General features: G+C 45.2%; 1 long non-coding RNA gene across 1 annotated transcript in view; it reads right to left on the bottom strand.

Annotated features, from left to right (window-relative positions):
- The window catches only part of LOC143835281 (uncharacterized), a 125,521-nt gene that overhangs the window by 35,397 nt on the left and 71,916 nt on the right, over positions 1-18,208 (bottom strand). Inside the window, exon 4 of the long non-coding RNA XR_013230061.1 lies at positions 15,895-16,008. This is a non-coding gene — a long non-coding RNA (uncharacterized LOC143835281). The remainder of the gene's footprint in view (positions 1-15,894; positions 16,009-18,208) is intronic.

Below are 18,208 nucleotides of genomic sequence, written 5' to 3'. Positions count from 1 at the left end.
TTGCAAAAACAACATCATGCATAATCCAGGTGTTGGCTCACACCAATATAAGTGCAAGCTGACAGAACGCTGACATGATTAACGTGGCAGTGGAATTGAGCATTAAGGATGCTGGCCCATTCCCACCCAGCCCACATTTAGGAACATTGTACCAGGGTAAATGGAGCCGTGGCTTCGTGCCATGATGGCTGGCATTTGAAATGTGCAAAATGACTCCACTGGTTTCCAAAAAGTGACATCAGGCAATGTAATAAGCAGAAAAAAATGGCATAAGGCCTGTGATTGCTCAGTATCAAAAATGGCTCTGATTTGGATGCAGGGCGCTGCTATTAACCTTGGGAACAGAAAAGCACCGTAATTTCCAGGAGTAATACAGCATTCCTCAATTTAGGGCTGCCAACTTCCAGGTGCTGCCTGGAGATCTCCTGGGTTCCCAGAAAACAGAATCCAGTTCCCCTGGAGAAAATGGCTGCTCTGGAAGGTGGACTCTATGGCATTATACACTACTGAGAACCAGCTGGGTATAGCAGGTAAGAGCAGCGGCCTCTAGTCTGGAGAACTGGGTATGATTCCCCACTCCTCCTCCACAGGTAGCCAACTGAGTTACCTTGGGCCAGTCACAGTTTTCTCTAAGCTTTCTCTGCCCTACCTACCTCACAGGGTGTCTGTTGTGGAGAGAAGAAGGAGAAGCAATTATAAGCCACTTTGAGATTCCTTTGGGTAGTGAAAAGTAGAGTTTAAAAAAAACTCTTTCTTTCTTCTTTCTAAATAAATCAAGCTTGTGATCTCTCATTGAGTTATGATCCACAGACATTCCATGCTTTCCCTGTGTAGACTGCATAATCTGCTTGTTTCCTTAATGACTAACATTCATCTGCGATGTGTGGTGGGGGAAAATTAAGATAGCTGTGAAGATAAGGAGTGCAAGAGTGTCTGTTATGTGGAGAGGAAGGGTAGGCAACTATAAGCCACTTTAAGTCGCCTTCTGGTAGTGAAAAGTAGAGTACAAAAACCCCAGCTCTTCCCTCTTCTCACTGATGTCCTTCCGTTCCCCAAACCACATCCTCTCCTGGATGCACCCTTAGATCTCCAGAAATTTCCCAACCTGGATTTGGCAAGCTGTATGCTCTAGTCTCATAACAACAACCCTGTGAGGTATGTCATACCGAGAGAGAGTGACTGGCCCAAGATTGCTCAGTGAACTTCCATGACAGTACGGAGAGCCTGGAGAGGGCAGTGTTTAGAGAGGAAAGGGACCTAGTCCATCAGCTAAAGCAGCCATTTTCTCTAGAGGAACTGGTCTCTGTAGTCTAGAGAGCAATTAGAATTCCAGGTCCCACCTGGAGGTTGACAATCTTACCTAGCAGAGTAAGGCTTTCAAACCTGGACCTCCCAGTTCTTAAACCATCCCTCTAAGTCAGAGTCATGCCACTACTGCCTCTATGAGAAACACCAGTTCTGTTTCATGCTGAAGCCCTAGAGGCAGAATTCCCACCCAGACTCTGTGCAACAGGTGGAAACAGAAATGTCTCAAGACTTGCTCTCTTCTAGAACAAAAAAAGTATTACCGAAGCAAAACATTTTCACTTCTGGCAGGAAAACACATCCGTATCAACATAACAAAGGAAACATTTGCTTTGAGAAAAAGCTTGCACTGTTATGAATATAACTGTGGAGCTGGATGTTTAGACACAGATTTCATTTTCTTCAGAATGGATACAAACATCGAACCACTTTAAGTCCCGTGAGAACTTGGACAATTTGTTCCTTCGACAAGGACAACACAAGAAGCAACATCAACAAGTGAGGACTTCCGACAAAGATGCAATTACTGGTAGTACTTTCCTGAGGTACAGGAACGCAAACAAGCCAGCCAGGATTTGAGAATGCAGTCTCCCATATGGGCAGATCAAATGTCACTATAAAAATTGTTTATTGCAATCTGCTTCCAATATGCACATTTTTAAAAAGTGCAATGGCAAGCTTTGAGCAGTTTTGAAGCAACGATTTCTAATGCTGATTTGATCACTTGTGTATGCTGTAGAGTAGACCTGTCTGTCTGCCCCTGTGAACTGAGGCAAATCGGCATGCCATGAGATGCCATAAGAATGAAATCAATTACTTATTGATACCTCCTGCGTGAGTCCAAAATACCAGCTCCCCAGAGGAGGCTCACTGCCACGTCTCTGCATGATTCATTGTTCTAAGACGGTCTCTTCTTCAGTCAGCCTTCAAAACTCACACCCAGACCAGAGATTTATGCAGAGCAATACACATTAAAAGAAAAATTCCTCAGCTGCAATAGTGACATCTCTCTATAGTAATCCATAAAAACAGGTGAGTTTAGAAGACAACTGGGAAAAAACTGAGCTAGATTTATTTTTCTACAGATCCTATCCTGAATAGCACTCATAATCATAATCAGGAACGTCATAAAATATGAATTAAGGTAATATAAATGCACGATCTAAAAGAGCTTTCCTATCAAGTCAGAAGTAAGTCCAAACGTATTCAACAGGGCTTACACCCAGGAAAATTGTTTTAGGATTGCAGTCTAATTTTAGTCAGATTTGTTCAAGATTCTTTCCCTGTGTTGGTTGCCCCACTTGCCCCAAAAAAGCCTTATTTCCAAGACATTTTGGATGACTGGCAGCTGCAGCCGCTTGGCTATTTTTCTAGGAGTTGTTTTCATGGCATAGGCAAATAGGGGACAGGACTCTAGCAAAGACAACTGGCAGGTAGGGGTCTGATCTGTTAGACCAGTGGTCCCCAACCCCCGGTCCAGGGACTGGTACCGGTCCGTGGATCAGTCAGTACCGGGCCGCAGCTCCTCCTCGTCCTCCTCCCTGGATGCTGCCTCAGGGGCTGCCCTGCCACTCTGCCACCGGCTCACCTTTGGTGCTCTCCAGCGGCCGCCATGGCTGGGGCTCCTCCTTGGCATGGCACTGCGCAGCTGCTGCTGGCAGCACCCCCCAGTGGGTGGCAGGAAGTCAGGGGCACCAGCGGGAAAGCAAGTGGAGCAGGGCCTCAGGCGGCATCCCTCGGCAAAAGACTACCCCCCCCCCCCGGGCCTCAATAAAATTGTCAAGCGTTGACCGGTCCCCGGTGATAAAAAGGTTGGGGACCACTGTGTTAGACTATGCGAGGCCTGTAGTGTGCATAATTGAGCAGAATATAAAGGGTGTCCTGCAGGGGGCATCGGAGGAGATGTATATTTAGCATAGATAGGATAGGAACTTCCCGATGGTTTTCAAATTATCTTCTGCAGTGTCCTGATTGGCTCAACAGGAGACTTCCTGCTTTTTGAGCACACTTCCTCTTTGCTCTCCTCCAGACCAGTAGAACAACAGAAGGATGACTACAGCTAGCTAGTTAGGTCTCCATCTCTCTCTTTCTGTTCATAGCTGTTTCTCTTCATGAATAAAACTATTTTATTCTTTAAGCAGCCTGGTTCTCTGCACTCTCTAAATATTCAAACTCTGCCAACATGATCTAGTTGCGGTCCTGAAGATACGCCATCTCTGCCTAATTTGTTTTCGATTTCTTGCTGTACAAATCCAGTCAACCTTCCTTAAGAAGGAGATTCCGATAAGGTTTCCAAGCCTGTTTTGCGCAATTAGTTTCAATGTCTTATCTGGCTCAAGACGTGTACGTATATAAAATACTGGCCGACGTGACAAAAGCAAATAATCTAGAGCTTTATTGTTGACCTCCTCTGGCATGTTTAAAGTCCAGTCACAATTCAGTTTATTTATTAATAGAGCCCCCCCTTTAGCACAGGAACAAAAATTCTCTGTTTAACCTTTGTCTAAGAGGGCTGCCAACAACCGATTCAAAGTTAAGCAAGTTAGCCAAAGCCCTCTAGAAAACTGACACCTGGATATCCTACGCGGCTGCCAAATCAACTAGTCAAATAAAGGACTCCCTGTGCTAGGGTTGCTAGATCTTTCACTTTGAAGGAAACTTCCTGCCATCAACCCTTTCTTCCTGCTGGTTTTATCATAGAGTTTCTGGTGATTACTAGAGAAGAATGATCTCTAGACCAGGGAACGCACAACATGGTCCCTTTGCTGGTGCCCACCAAGTATTTTTAGCAAGTAGATGGGGCTTTTGGCCACTGGTGATTTGATTAGCTGTGCAGGATTTTTTTAGTCACCATTACTCAAGGATCTTCACTATTTAAGGAAAACTAAGCTGTGGCAGCCAATTTAGAGCTGGCTCCGCCTCCAGTAGCAGCCATTTTGTGCTCACCACACAGTGTCAGAGTTTCAAAGGGGTCTGAAGGCTCAAAAAGATTTGAGATCCTTGGTCTAAATAAATTCTTCTTAACTGAGACTAAAACCCCCAACCTATGGGAGATCATCCACAAATCTTGGGTGTATTCAGAACTTTGGGGGATAAATGGGGTTAGTAAAGAATGTTGGCAGCTTTTTCTCCCCACCTGCAATGGTTTTTGAGATGTAGAAAAAGAGTGGCTTTATATTCTTCATTCACTCTGAAGTTAAAGTCTAGTTTTCTTCCTCTACGCCAGGTTTTCTCAACCAGGTTTTCATGAAATCCGAGGGCAACTTGATGGCTCTAGAAGGCTTTCCCAAATGGATAGGAATTAATTTTTTTTTAAATGGTGCAGTCCGTGTTGCAGCGGGACCACAAATCTATATTATGCAAGGTGAAATAAAATCTTTTTTAAAGGTCTTCTTGGGAACGGTCTTCCTTGGAACAGGCAGGCAAAACACAGCCCTGTTTTTGTTTTCTGGATGTAGGGAGTGAGCTGGGGAAGGGGGGGCAGGTGATCGAGCAGCTTTCTCCCAGTCATTCAGCCATGTGTGACCTTTGTTTTTAAGCCTACCATTAGCACAAAATGTCTTCTTGGGCTCCAGGGACAATGTGCAGGGTCTCAGAAATCCACCCAGACAGAAATAAAGTACAAAAAAATAAAAATCCCCAAAAGGGGGGGGGGGTGCTGTATCGTTCTGGGGTTTCTCCATAGCAATGGGGCAGTATTGATTTTATTAAAGATGCATCTCTGTTGTGGCATTACCGCATAGGAACGTGAAGGTGCTTTTTTAATTTAAAAAATTAATTTGGGGGCTGGGAGGGGGAGAAAGTTTCAGTCCAGGAGAGAACTACTGTGCTATGATTGGTGGCTTGCTTTGATTGACAAACCAAGGAGCGGAGGGAGAATAGAATCATAGAGTTGGAAGGGGCCATACAGGCCATCTAGTCCAACCCCCTGCTCAATGCAGGATCAGTCCTAAGTATCCTAAAGCATCCAAGAAAAATGTGTATCCAACCTTTGCTTGAAGACTGCCACTGAGGGGGAGTTCACCACCTCCTTAGGCAGCCTATTCCACTGCTGAACTACTCTGACTGTGAAATTTTTTTTCCTGATATCTAGCCTATATCGTTGTACTTGAAGTTTAAACCCATTACTGCGTGTCCTCTCCTCTGCAGCCAACAGAAACAGCATCCTGCCTTCCTTCAAGTGACAATCTTTCAAATACTTAAAGAGGGCTATCATGTCCCCTCTCAACCTCCTTTTCTCCAGGCTGAACATTCCCAAGTCCCTCAACCTATCTTCATAGGGCTTGGTCCCTTGGCCCCAGATCATCTTCGTCGCTCTTCTCTGTACCCTTTCAATTTTATCTACGTCCTTCTTGAAGTGAGGCCTCCAGAGCTGTACACAGTACTCCAGGTGTGGTCTGACCAGTGCCGTGTACAATGGGACTATGACATCTTGTGATTTTGATGTGATGCCCCTGTTGATACAGCCCAAAATGGCATTTGCCTTTTTTACCGCTGCATCACACTGCCTGCTCATGTTTAATTTACAATCCACAAGTACCCCAAGGTCTCGTTCACACACAGTGTTACCTAGTACCGTATCCCCCATCCAGTAGGCATGCTTTTCATTTTTCTGACCCAGATGCAGAACTTTACACTTATCTTTATTAAATTGCATCTTGTTCTCATTTGCCCATTTTTCCATTGTGTTCAGATCTCGTTGAACTCTGTCTCTATCTTCCGGAGTATTTGCCAGTCCTCCAAATTTTGTGTAATCTGCAAACTTGATGAGTAGTCCCTCCACTCCCTCATCTAGATCATTAATAAATATGTTAAAAAGTACTGGGCCAAGCACCGAGCCCTGAGGTACCCCGCTACTCACCTCTCTCCAGTCTGATGAAACACCATTGACAACAACTCTTTGAGTACGGTTCTCTAACCAATTCTCTATCCACTTAACTATCTGAAAATCCAGATTGCAGTCCTTCAACTTATCCATCAGAACATCATGGGGAACCTTGTCAAAAGCTTTACTAAAATCCAAGTAAATGACATCAACCGAATTTCCACGATCCAGCAAACCTGTTACTTGGTCAAAAAAGGAAACCAGGTTGGTCTGGCAGGACCTGTTGGAGACAAATCCATGCTGACTTCCTTGGATCACCAAACTGTCCTCCAGATGTTTGCAGATCGCTCCCTTTAATATCTGCTCCATTATCTTCCCCACAACAGCGGTCAGACTCACTGGTCTGTAGTTTCCCGGGTCATCCTTCCTCCCTTTTTTGAAGATCGGAATAACATTTGCTCTCTTCCAGTCCTCCGGGACATCTCCAGTCCTTAAAGAGGTTCCGAAGATGATGGACAAGGGCTGTGCAAGTTCTCTGGAAAGTTCTTTGAGCACTCTCGGGTGCATTTCATCCGGCCCAGGGGATTTGAACTCATCCAGTGCAGCTAAATGCCTCTCGACAACCTCTCTATCCATGTTAACCTGCCACCCAGACACTATCCTTTGGCTACTGCCATCTCTAGATGTGCCTAAACCCTTTGACATATGGGAAAAAACAGATGTAAAATAGGCACTAAGCCTTTCTGCTTTCTCTGCATCTCCCGTTAGAGTTTGTCCATCCGCACCCAACAGTGGGCCTATTGCCTCCTTTACTTTATGTTTGCTCCTCACATAACTGAAAAATCTTTTCTTGTTACAATGGGCTTCCCTGGCCAATCTTAGCTCACTCTCAGCTTTGGCCTTTCTGATGATTGATCTACAGTGCCTAGTAACCTGTAGGTACTCTTCTTTAGAGCTCTGTCCTTCCCTCCATTTCCTGAACATTTTCCTTTTCTTTCTTAGTTCCTCTTGAAGTTCTCTGTTCATCCAAATAGGCTTCTTAGAGCTCCTGCAGTGTTTTTGTCTTTCTGGGATAGTCATTGATTGGGCATGCAATAGCTCTTGTTTGAGTAGCGCCCACCCTTTACATGCTCCCTTCCCTTCCAGCATTCTCATCCATGGTATGACACTCATCATGTCTCTGAGTTTATTAAAGTTTGCCCTACGAAAATCCAACATCCGCATCTGGCTACAAGCTTCCTTGGCTCCCTATCTCAAAAGGAATTCTATGAGGACATGGTCACTTCCCCCTAGGGTCCCCACTTCCTTTACCTCATCCACCAACTCTTGCCTGTTGGTCAGTATTAAGCCCAGTATGGCTGAACCTCTTGTAGGTTCATCTACCATTTGATAAATTAAATTGTCAGCCAGGCAGGTCAGAAACTTGCATGACTGAGGACGCTTGGCAGAGTTTGTTTCCCAGCACACACCTGGGAAATTGAAGTCACCCATGATGACAAGGTCCTGCCGCTTGGATATTTTCTCAAGCTGCTCACAAAGTGCAGCATCCACATCCTCTCGTTGGTCAGGCGGTCGGTGGCAGACACCAACCACCACACTGTTTGTTTTCCCCTCACTTATTTTCACCCAGATGCTTTCCACTGTAGATATGCTCTCCTTCACTAGAATTTCCTGACAGGTAAGCCCTTTCCTCACATACAGTGCCACTCCTCCACCTCTTCGATCTATTCTGTTTTATCCATCCACCATTACATTCCAGTCATGAGAATCATTCCACCAAGTTTCCGTGATGCCTACTAGATCATACCTTTCCATCAGCATGAGAAGTTCCAGCTCTTCCTTCTTATTGCCCATGTTTCGGGCGTTAGTATAAAGACATCTGAATCCTTTGACTTTTGGTTCCCTATGAGCTGGCCTTGCCGGTTGGGCTGCCCCCGATCGTTCTCCTTCCTTACACTCCCTATGTTGATCGTCTCCTTCCCCTTGTGGCTTCAGTTTAAAGCTCTCCTGATGAATCTCCCCAGGTTCCTGCCAAACACATTCTTCCCCAGCTTCGATAAGTGCAGTCCATCAGGTGCTAGTAGGCCTTCCTCAAGAAAGCCTATCCCATGGTCCCAGAAACCAAATCTCTCCTGCCGGCACCAACTACGCAGCCACTGATTCACCTCCATTATCTTCCTCTCCCGACGCATTCCTCTTCCCTTGACAGGCAAGATTGAAGAGAATACCACTTGTGCCCCCATTTGCTTGAGCTTCCTCCCCAGATCTTGATAGTCTTTTTTAATAGGAGCGATTGTATTCAGGGACATGTCATTCGTTCCCACATGGACCATCACAAATGGGTAGCGATCCGTAGATTTGAGGAGTTTGGGCAGCTGTTCTGAAACGTCTTTAATTTTCACCCCTGGCAAGCAACACACCTCTCGGGTTAGGGGGTCAGGCCCAGCCACATGGCAATCCATTCCTCTTAGCAGGGAGTCTCCAATTACCAGTACTCTCCTTTTTTTTTTCTTCTCAACTCCATTTCCTTCTATCTCCATGGCCTCTTCCCTTTGTCTTAGACTTTGTTTTGGGACCTCTTCCCTCATTGACCCTTGCACCTCCTCTGCAAGGGCCTGAAATCTATTCTGGAGCTCCAAAGGCCCCGAGAACCGCCTCGCTCTACGCCGTTGAGTCTTTTTCCGAACTGTCTGCAGAGGCTCCGTAGTGAGGTCAATCTCCTTATCCTCTTTATTCCAAGTTGCATGGCTCTGGTCTATGCACTCCTCCCCTTCCTTACTTTGGGTCAGAGTAATAATGCTGTCTTCTAATCCCCTAATCCTTTCCTCCAAAAGTCTTACCAGTTTACACTTGGAGCAGATGTATTCCATCTTGTCTTCTGGGAGGAAGGCACACTCACTGCAGATGATGGGATGAGTGGCCTAGAGGTCCATTGTAATTTCTAGGCAGTGCAAGTACTGGTCAGCAGCAACACTCCCCAGTAGCTCTCTCCACATGCTCTCAGTTGTCTGAGCTCTGCCTCTGGCGAGGAGCAGCCCCTTTTAATCCTCCCAGCAATCACCCAGCAATCACCTCACCCAGTCAGCACAATAGAAGTTCGGCTTATATTCCCTTGCAGCCTCAGGAGGCAAAAAGCCTTGACAGGTCAGAGGGAAAATGCAGTAGGAGGGCTGCAAATGTGAGATTTACCATGCCGCATTTGCCAGCAGGAAGTCACTTTCGTTTTACCCCTCCATGCGGAAATGGCCTTAGATTTGCATTGTGTCAGAACTGAGACATTAACATACAGTCTAAATTTCAACTGAGGGTTTCCACATTAAGGCTTGGAGGAAAAAGGTTTTTATAACCTGTTTAAAATTACCTTGTTTGGCTTAGAGCAACCCTCTAGACTCTCACAGCAAGAAGCAATTTACAAACATCCGTTAATATGACATGCAGATCTAAACAGCTTCCGTTTGCCCACAGCAAATGGAAAAATACAGAGTGGTTTACAAAAAGCTGAGGAATGCCAGGGTTCACCTCTGATTCACTTGGGTACTTAAAATCTAACTGCTTCTGCTTCCATAGCAACCCTTGGAGCTTGCAATACTTCTCCCTTGGGTGCAAAAAAAACAAAACATAAAACCAAGCTTGTGGTAATTAGGCTTTTTGTTCAGCTAGCTGTATGGTCCATCTGAGTCCATCCAGCTGAATTGCAGAGCTTCAACCCCACCCCACAATATCTCATCACACTTTCAGAAATTTCCAGGCAGCTCATAAATAAGGGGGGAACAATCCTTCTTATACTCACTTCAGCCTGCCAGGGGTATATTGCCAATATCTGATGAAATCTTGGCTCTACTGAAAGGGGCGGGGTGTGGGTGCTCTTCAAAACAAGTTGAAGTATAACCTTGCCTCCAGTTTGTTTGGTATCTAATGCAGGGACATGGCCAACTCCCAGGACTGCTAAGGAGATGGTTCAGCAATTTGCTGAAATGTCTATGACTGTATGTGGAGCTGTAGACCGTAGCCTAACAACGTCACATACTTTTGTGGGCAGAGAATGAAATTATTTTCCATTACCCCAGATTGCAAAGGGATTTGGATCTGGATATGATTTGTTGCAGACCATGAAATGTGACTGTTATCTGGAACTGTGGGGACTCATCATATAGGGGGTGCTGCTGACAAAGACTGGTCCTTTGGCATACAGTTATTAACCTTTGATTTAACACAAATTTGGCTCTCTGGATAAGTCCAAATGATGTGGCTTGGTAGAACTCTCTTCCCCCCCCCCCCGAAAACAGGGTCCAGAGGGACCTTAACCAGTTCTACAGGGCATGCAAAACTGACCTATTCCACCAGACCTATGGTTGGGGCCTGAAAAGACGAAGAGGAAATGCTTCCATAAATTGAGGGAAGATCCGATCCGGAACCTCTGGACTTCCTCCCCTTGCCTGTTGGTTTAGTTAGATTGAGGTAAGTCAGAGGAAGATTTTATGTTTTTCATTGATTGTTTTCACCTGCTGTATTGGAAGGGCAGGATATAAAAATATTTATTTGTTTGTTTGTTTGTTTATTTATAGGTTGAGGCAGGACTGGCCCTGTTGAGTCAGCATTATGTAGAACATGGGATGAGCCTAGCTTTTTGTAGTAAAACTTGACAGCAGATGTCCTAGCAAGGGATGAAATTCCTTCAGGCTAGTCATAAATAGCAGAAGGCGATGGTCCTCGTGCCAAACAGTCTAGGCAGCAGCTTGGGGCAACACAGTGTGGAGAGTTCTGACCACAGGGCTTCCAGCAATCAGCAGTATTAGAAGTTCCTTAGCCGGTGCTGCACCTTGGCCGGTACTGCACCCAGCTAGGTCCAGAAGATGAAGGGTTAACCTTGCTTGAAGTGACAAAATACCTTGTACTAGCCCTGGGAAGATACTAAAAGCAGGCACTCTTTTAAGGAATAGTAAGAACAGGGCAACAGGGAAACCAGACTGGGTGGAAAGGGACTATTGTAACACCACAGATCGGCATTTCCTTAAACCAGCATCATTCTTCGTCAACCAGCATCATTCTTCGTCAAGGCAAAGACACTGTCCAGGGGTGGCCAAACTGTGGCTCTCCAGATGTCTGTGAACTACAATTACCATGAGGCCCTGCCAGCATGCTACTGCCATGGGCTTGTGGTAATTGTAGTCCATGGACATCTGGAGAGCCACAGTTTGGCCACCCCTGCAAAACACTGAGATGGTCTATTTCTGGAACTTTAAAAAAAAAGCTACACTTACATGGAGAGGTCCAACAACATAAGCCAACAAAGGGGGAAAATCCCTATAATTAGACATGTGGTTCCCTGATAGCAAAGACTGTAACTGTTGTAGAATTTAAAGTCCTGAGAATTTCAGCTTTCATTTAAAAATGTTTCTAGCCCTATTTATCATGTAGATATATGTCAAAGTATATGAATAATGCCTGATGACATCTGAAAAGGCAGGATTCAGAATAAAAATTTCGACAGTATGGGGTTCAACACCCTTCATAGCTCCCTCCCCTGTGACTAATAGAATCAGAATGAATTATGCAAAAATTATGTGTATTTACATAATTTATGGAGAATTTGGGATCTGAGAACTAGCAGAGTATATTGATTTGATATCCTTTGGAATGTATAACACTAGCCATAATTCAGACAAAGGACCAATCCCTTTTTACCAGGTCCAACTACTAAACAGTCCAACTGCATAAACCATCTTTCTTAAGGAAACAAGTGGTCCAATAATCCCAGACAAGTGGAGATCTTGGCTGCCATTTCCTTTTTCACTCTTCAGCGGTTGGCAGAGATCACCTTCACCCCATGCCAACTGGGACAACCCCACAAAGGAAAGTAAATTAATCCATCTCAATTCTTATACAGCCAGTTTGAAGCCACTTCATTTGCAGCATCCATGAGCATTCAGTAAATTTAAAAGAGAAGCTGATATGCCCCTCCAAATAAGCCCTTTTCCCCTGCAGAGCTGATCTTTATAGTCTAAATATGAGCATTTTGAGATGACATGCATGTTTGTGTGTGTGAAGTCCATCTGGCAAAACCTAAACCAGGTCACAGGCTAGTGACTGGTGGGCGAGTGCTTTTCCCCACTGTTGTGCATGTGAATCTGCTTAGGACTGAGCTTGAGGTCTGAGATAGAATTCTAGCAGCCTCAGAAGCAGCCAATCCTTTTAAATTAATCAAGTGCCCCTCGGCTGCGGGAGATTCTATCGTTGTTCAAATGTATATAAGTTGAGGTCATTCGGGGGGGGGGGTCAGTCTTGTTGCTTCCTTCAACATGTACTCACTGCTGAGATCAATAAAGAGCTGTTTGTTAGCCTAGTAACCTGGCATTCTTCCTTGAGAACCCACATAGTTTACACTGGTGACGAAGGTGGGATCACAATGCTAGGCACGGTATCCTGGCAAGCGATCACCTACAGCTGCTGAATCACTGCAGCAGGGCCCTGCTGCCATGAGGAACAAGCTGCCAGCTGAATCACCAGAGCAGAGCCCTGTCACCAAGGAGGGACAAACCACTGCTGAATCACTGGAGACCATTGGTACCCGTCCTCCAGTACTGACCTATTGCTGAACGAGGAAGACAAGGCTGAAGTGGACCACGCCACTGCTCATCCACACCATCTTTAAGCAACCCCAATGGGGCCATGTGGCAGCTGTGGGGGCCAGCATGATCAGAGAGCATGAAAATTCGGCAACACCATTTGCCGAGCCTGTAGCAAGAAGGGGCAAATGCCCAAAAGTACAGTTCACAGCCAGCTGCCACGACTCATCTGCAACTTATGGAGCATGTGCCCTTTCAAGGGCGTTGACAGTGATCACTACAAAAAAGAAAAAGAAGCTTCAACTGCACAGTGTCAGCTTGCCATCCACCAATATCGTTTAGAGACCAACAGCACCCACACGGTCTCCACTCATTCCACACAGAATGGCCCCAAGAAGAAGATTCATCTGTTGGTCAGCACTGAGGGGACTCCCTCTTCCATGGAACTGGACACTGAGTCATTACTCTCAATCATTTTGAGTGCGACCCTCAAGCACCTATGCCCAAATGGCGCCCCCCCCCCCCCCAACTCTGTCTCTTGGACTACACAGTCAAGGACTACCAGGGGAGACTAATTCCAATAAGGCACATGAGGAATGTTTGTTTTATGAATCTTTCCAGCTGTTTACCAACAGTTATTGTTGAAGGGGGATGTACCAATTTCCTCAATCTGGATTGGGTTGTGCCACTGGGGATCACCATCAGCGGGATCGATTGGCTCAAGTCCACATCCTTAGAAGTTTTCTGCCATTTTTGAAAACGTACTGAGCCACTACACTGGCCCACCAATTTTCCTGGCTCTTAACACCCAGGTGGCGGCCATCCAGCTTAAGGCCAGGCAGGATGATGCTGTGGCTGAGGTCCAAACAACTGTCACCCATCGGGGGACATTTCAAGTCAAGTGCCTGCAATTCGGTGTCAGTGTGGCACCAGGAATCTTCCAGAACCTGATGGAAGATTTCCTCAAGGGAATTTTGGGGGTAATTCCTATTTTGATGATGTTTTACTGATGTGGAACACAGTCCCTGAGCTCACTGACCATATCTGAGAGGTCCTGCACCATTTCAGCATGGCCAGTTTAAAGGTGAAATGGGAAAAATGTTGTCCCTGTGGTGGAGTTCCTCAGGTTCCTCATCGACACCGCAGGAGTCCGCCCAACTACGGACAAGGTGAAGGGCATCCATAGTGTGCCGCCACCATTTAAATACAATCTGCAAACATTCTTGCATCCAGAGAGCAGTGAGGGGGAGGGACGAGTCTGCTCCACTGCAGCCTGAGGACTTGCAACCAAACTGCTCACCTGGCTGTATGTCAGTTCCCAACCCTCCCGGTCTGCAAACAGTGGGGGGAGGTGGGAGGCAGGCCAGTCATCCTCCAAAGCAGCTGATTTCTCAGGGGAACTGATGCCTGGAGATCTGTTCTTATTCCTAAAGATCTCAAGGCCCCACCTGGAGGCTGACAACCCAGCTGGCTGCACATGGAGGAGGAGTGGGGGAATCAAACCTGGCTCTCGAGATTAGAGGCCATTCTTTAACCATTATACCACGCTGGATATCAAGTTTGAGTGGGGAGCAGGAGCAGCACCCAGGAAGGCCATATTGCAAGAGTGCATGCTAGCGCCCATTGTATTCCTGGGTACAATGGGCGTTGCTTCTATTAACTTGATAAAACCCCAAAGAGAAGCCCACAGGATTTGACTTGAGTGGAGATAGCTAATAGAATATGAACAGGCTTTGGCAGTTGTGTAAATGGGACAAAATACCAGGTCCTGAATGTGATTTTGGTGCAGCCAAATGTGATTTTGGTGCAGATTTTGGATGTGATGGCACTCTTTGTACTCTCCCCAGCAGCAATTGAGTGGATTGAAAACTTAGATATTAACATTTGTTTGCATTATCATTATACCTACCTGGCTACATATCTTATTTTATATTATTATTTTTAAACTAGATTCAAAGCCCATTTGTGAGAATGGGCTTTGAAAGCCCCCCCCCCCTCCCATGTGCTTCTAAGCCCGAGGGGAAGGCTTACTTCTAGGCCCAAGGTGTGCTTCTAGGCCCAAGGGGAAGGCCTCAATTTTTACTCACAGTGTCCTGCCGCTTCCCTGTGGCTTTCTGGCCCGGTGAGGGCATCAAAGCCTGTCCTAGTGACAGCCTAGAAGCCTTTGTGGCCTGTCCTGCTGAGGACCTAGAAGCCTTTTTGGCCTGTGCTAGTGAGGGCCTAGATTGTGCCCTCACCTGATTGGCTAAAACTGCTGTCTGTCCTGGTGAGGGGCCCTGCCCACTCTCCACACACTTAGCCCTTAGCCAAATATGAATACAGCAAAAGCTGTATAAAGATGCATAACTCAGCCATGAGAGAGAGAGATTTTGCCAAAAACTCTTTATTTTCAGCACCTGCTTCTCACTGTCTTGCATATACTGGGAAGAAAACAAACTCTAGAAATTATTTTGTGTTTATTCAGTCATAGTCATATATCTCAACAGAGTACTTACACCCCAGACAACTGGTGCATGGAGTTATTAAAGGAACACAAAAGTTCTTTGTCACACCCTTTAAACATTACTTCAGGCAAAACCATAGTGATATACCCATTCTAGTAATCAGATGACCAAACCCTTGATGGTATCCAGTGACAAATCTATATAATTCAATGACAAATTTATAGTTTCAACAAAAAACAAAAAATTGAAAACCAATAAAACATGGCTACCTGCCCTAAAAAAACAGCAGAATTAAAACACCATGGGAGTCTAAAACACCTTGCAACAGATCATCAGATAAAACACGCAAGACCTTGATGAATGGATTTTCTAACAAACTCCACCCAAACACAGGGAAAACACTTCCTAATAGACTTGCTAATGAACTTCACCTAGACACATGAAAAGCACTTGCTATTTCCAGTCCATCCCCTGGAAGACTCACAGATAAGACAGGAATGTGATACATGACACAGACACAAACACACACTGAGAAGTAAATAAAATGCCCAGCAACTGTTCACAAACTCCACACTATGGCATAGAGAGATTTCCATCGTATGGTGTCTTACCTCCCAAGTGGCCAGCTACTGTTTCTGGAAAACCATCAGGAAGTAAAACTACCAGAGTGTGGCCACAAAATACATAAAACCCACAACAACCAGTTGATTTCAGCCATGAATGCTCTTAACAGTTCACAAATCTATACACTCACCCAGTCCATAGCAGATGACCAGGATGTGCCAGCAACAGGGATTCTGCAGAACTTGCTATGGTGTAAATGACACCCATGATTCAGATGTCACTTCAGCGACATGCTGATGAATTCCTGCAAAAACAACAAGATATACCTTTCACTTTCAGGAAGCAAAGCATAAGAGATAACAAAGTTTCAGGGGTTTGAAGAAGAGAATTAATTGTGAGCTATCACCTTTGATGCTTACCTACCTGAATTTGCTAAGGGCATAGCCAGGAAGGCCATATTGCAAGAGAATACAGGAATCAAGGCCAACTAAGGACTTTTCCAATTCCTCTCTACCATATACCAATGTTATTCTTAACTCAGAAGCAGAGTTTTAAGTCATACTCACAACTGAACATTTATAAAAAATAACCTGAAGGACTGAGAGCTGGTGTGGTGGAGTGAGACTAAGATCCGGAAAAAACAGGGTTGCACTTAACTGTAACTGTTGTTCATCGAGTGGTGTTCTGTGCAGTCACACATGGGTTCTGCGGAATCGCAGGCCTGCTTCGGATATAACCAGCCAACATAAGCTCAAAAAGACTCCCAAGAGTGCCAGCCCCTCCCCTCACAGAGTGACTTTCCCGCCCAAAGTCACATGATGTGGGAGGAGCCAGCACTCTTCCCTCAGTCCTTCCCTTTTGCCGCTTAACAATCAATACTACGCGGCCCAGCGGGGATGGAGGGAGGGTTGTGTGACTGCACAGACCACCACTCGATGAACAACAGTTACAGGTAAGTGCAACCCTGTTTTCATCTTCGTGGGTTCTGTGCAGTCCCACATGGGAGACTAGCAAGATCACTCACCGTGGAGATGGGGTGGGCTATGCGTGCAGTATTGATTGCAACCCTGCCCTTCCCACCGTAGCATCAGTTGTGGTGTCAACGTCCAGGGAATAGTGACACAAAAGTCCCCGGTGTTGTCCACGTAGCCGCCCTGCAGATATCGGACATTGGAAGTCCAGCTGCGAATGCTGCCGAGGTCGCTTGGGCTCTGGTCGAATGGGCAGATACTTTGAAGGGACAGTCACACTGTGATAATCTGTAAGCATGCTGGATCACCTGCACCACCCATATGGAAAGTGTTTGAGCAGATGCCCTTTTACCTTTATTAATCCCCTTAAAGCACACAAAAAGCGACTTATCAGTTCTGAAATGTTGCGTTCTATCCAAATAAAAAAGAATTGCTCGCCTCACGTCTAATATGTGCATATGTCTCTCAAACTGTGAAGTTGGATCTGGAAAGAAGGTTGGAAGTATGATTGATTGGCCTAAGTGGAACTTCGACACGACCTTGGGCAAAAAATTGAGGCTAGGGTGTAGCAATACTTTGTCCTTATATAGTTGTAGGAAGGGAGGCTCCATTGATAATGCCGCTAACTCCCCTACTCGACGAGCAGAAGTAATAGCAGTCAAAAATATGACCTTGTAGGATAGAAACGACAAGTCCGTAGTTGCCAATGGTTCAAATGGTTTATGAGTCAGCATAGAAAGAACAAGTGACAAACTCCATTGAGGGATTACAGGAGTTGTAGGAGGGAACAATTTTTTTAAACCTTTCAAAAACATGCGGGACCCAGGAGGAGCAACGTGGGACATACGTGATGCAAATAAATAAATAAATAAAATGTGCTATGATTCCTTTTGAAAAATAATTTGACAGAACGTATGTGAGAGTCAGAATCTTACAATGACTCTTAGCAGCAGTTTTAGATTTCTGCCATTTCGCTTTCAATTCTTCCCCCTTGCAACAAGAGAGGCTGCACATTTGGAACACTTCTGTCCTCGTCTCATCTACAACACAGAGAGAGAAGTTTCTTGCCCCTCCCCCACTTATGAAAATGATCAGGCTGTTCAGACAAGCTCTGCACAGATAAATTATCATGACACAAAGGTCCTTGCACGACGAGACAGGCGGCAAAACCTTTGCACCCCTGCATATCATTTCCTTACTAATTATTCCAAATGAGATGGAGGGTGGAGAATTTTACTAAGTAGACCATAGCTATTTATACATTTTTATTGTATTTTAAATCATTCTATATGATTTATTCAGTTCAATTATGTTGTGATGAATGTGTCAGACCTCATAAATTGTCTGTTACTAGCTGATGGCTATGATGGTGGTTTTAAAATTTATCTATGACTGGTCTATGGCAATAATAATAAATCTGAATCTCCCACCTTGCAATTTAATTAGTGTGGGTTTTATCACCTGAAGAACCGAAGAGAAGAAAACTGGGGTTTTGCACCCCACTTTTTACTATCTGGAGGAGTCTCAAGGCAG

Source organism: Paroedura picta, chromosome 4, assembly GCF_049243985.1.
Source record: "Paroedura picta isolate Pp20150507F chromosome 4, Ppicta_v3.0, whole genome shotgun sequence".
Taxonomy (NCBI): Eukaryota; Metazoa; Chordata; class Lepidosauria; order Squamata; family Gekkonidae; genus Paroedura; species Paroedura picta.
This window is presented reverse-complemented; position numbering and strand designations above follow the sequence as displayed.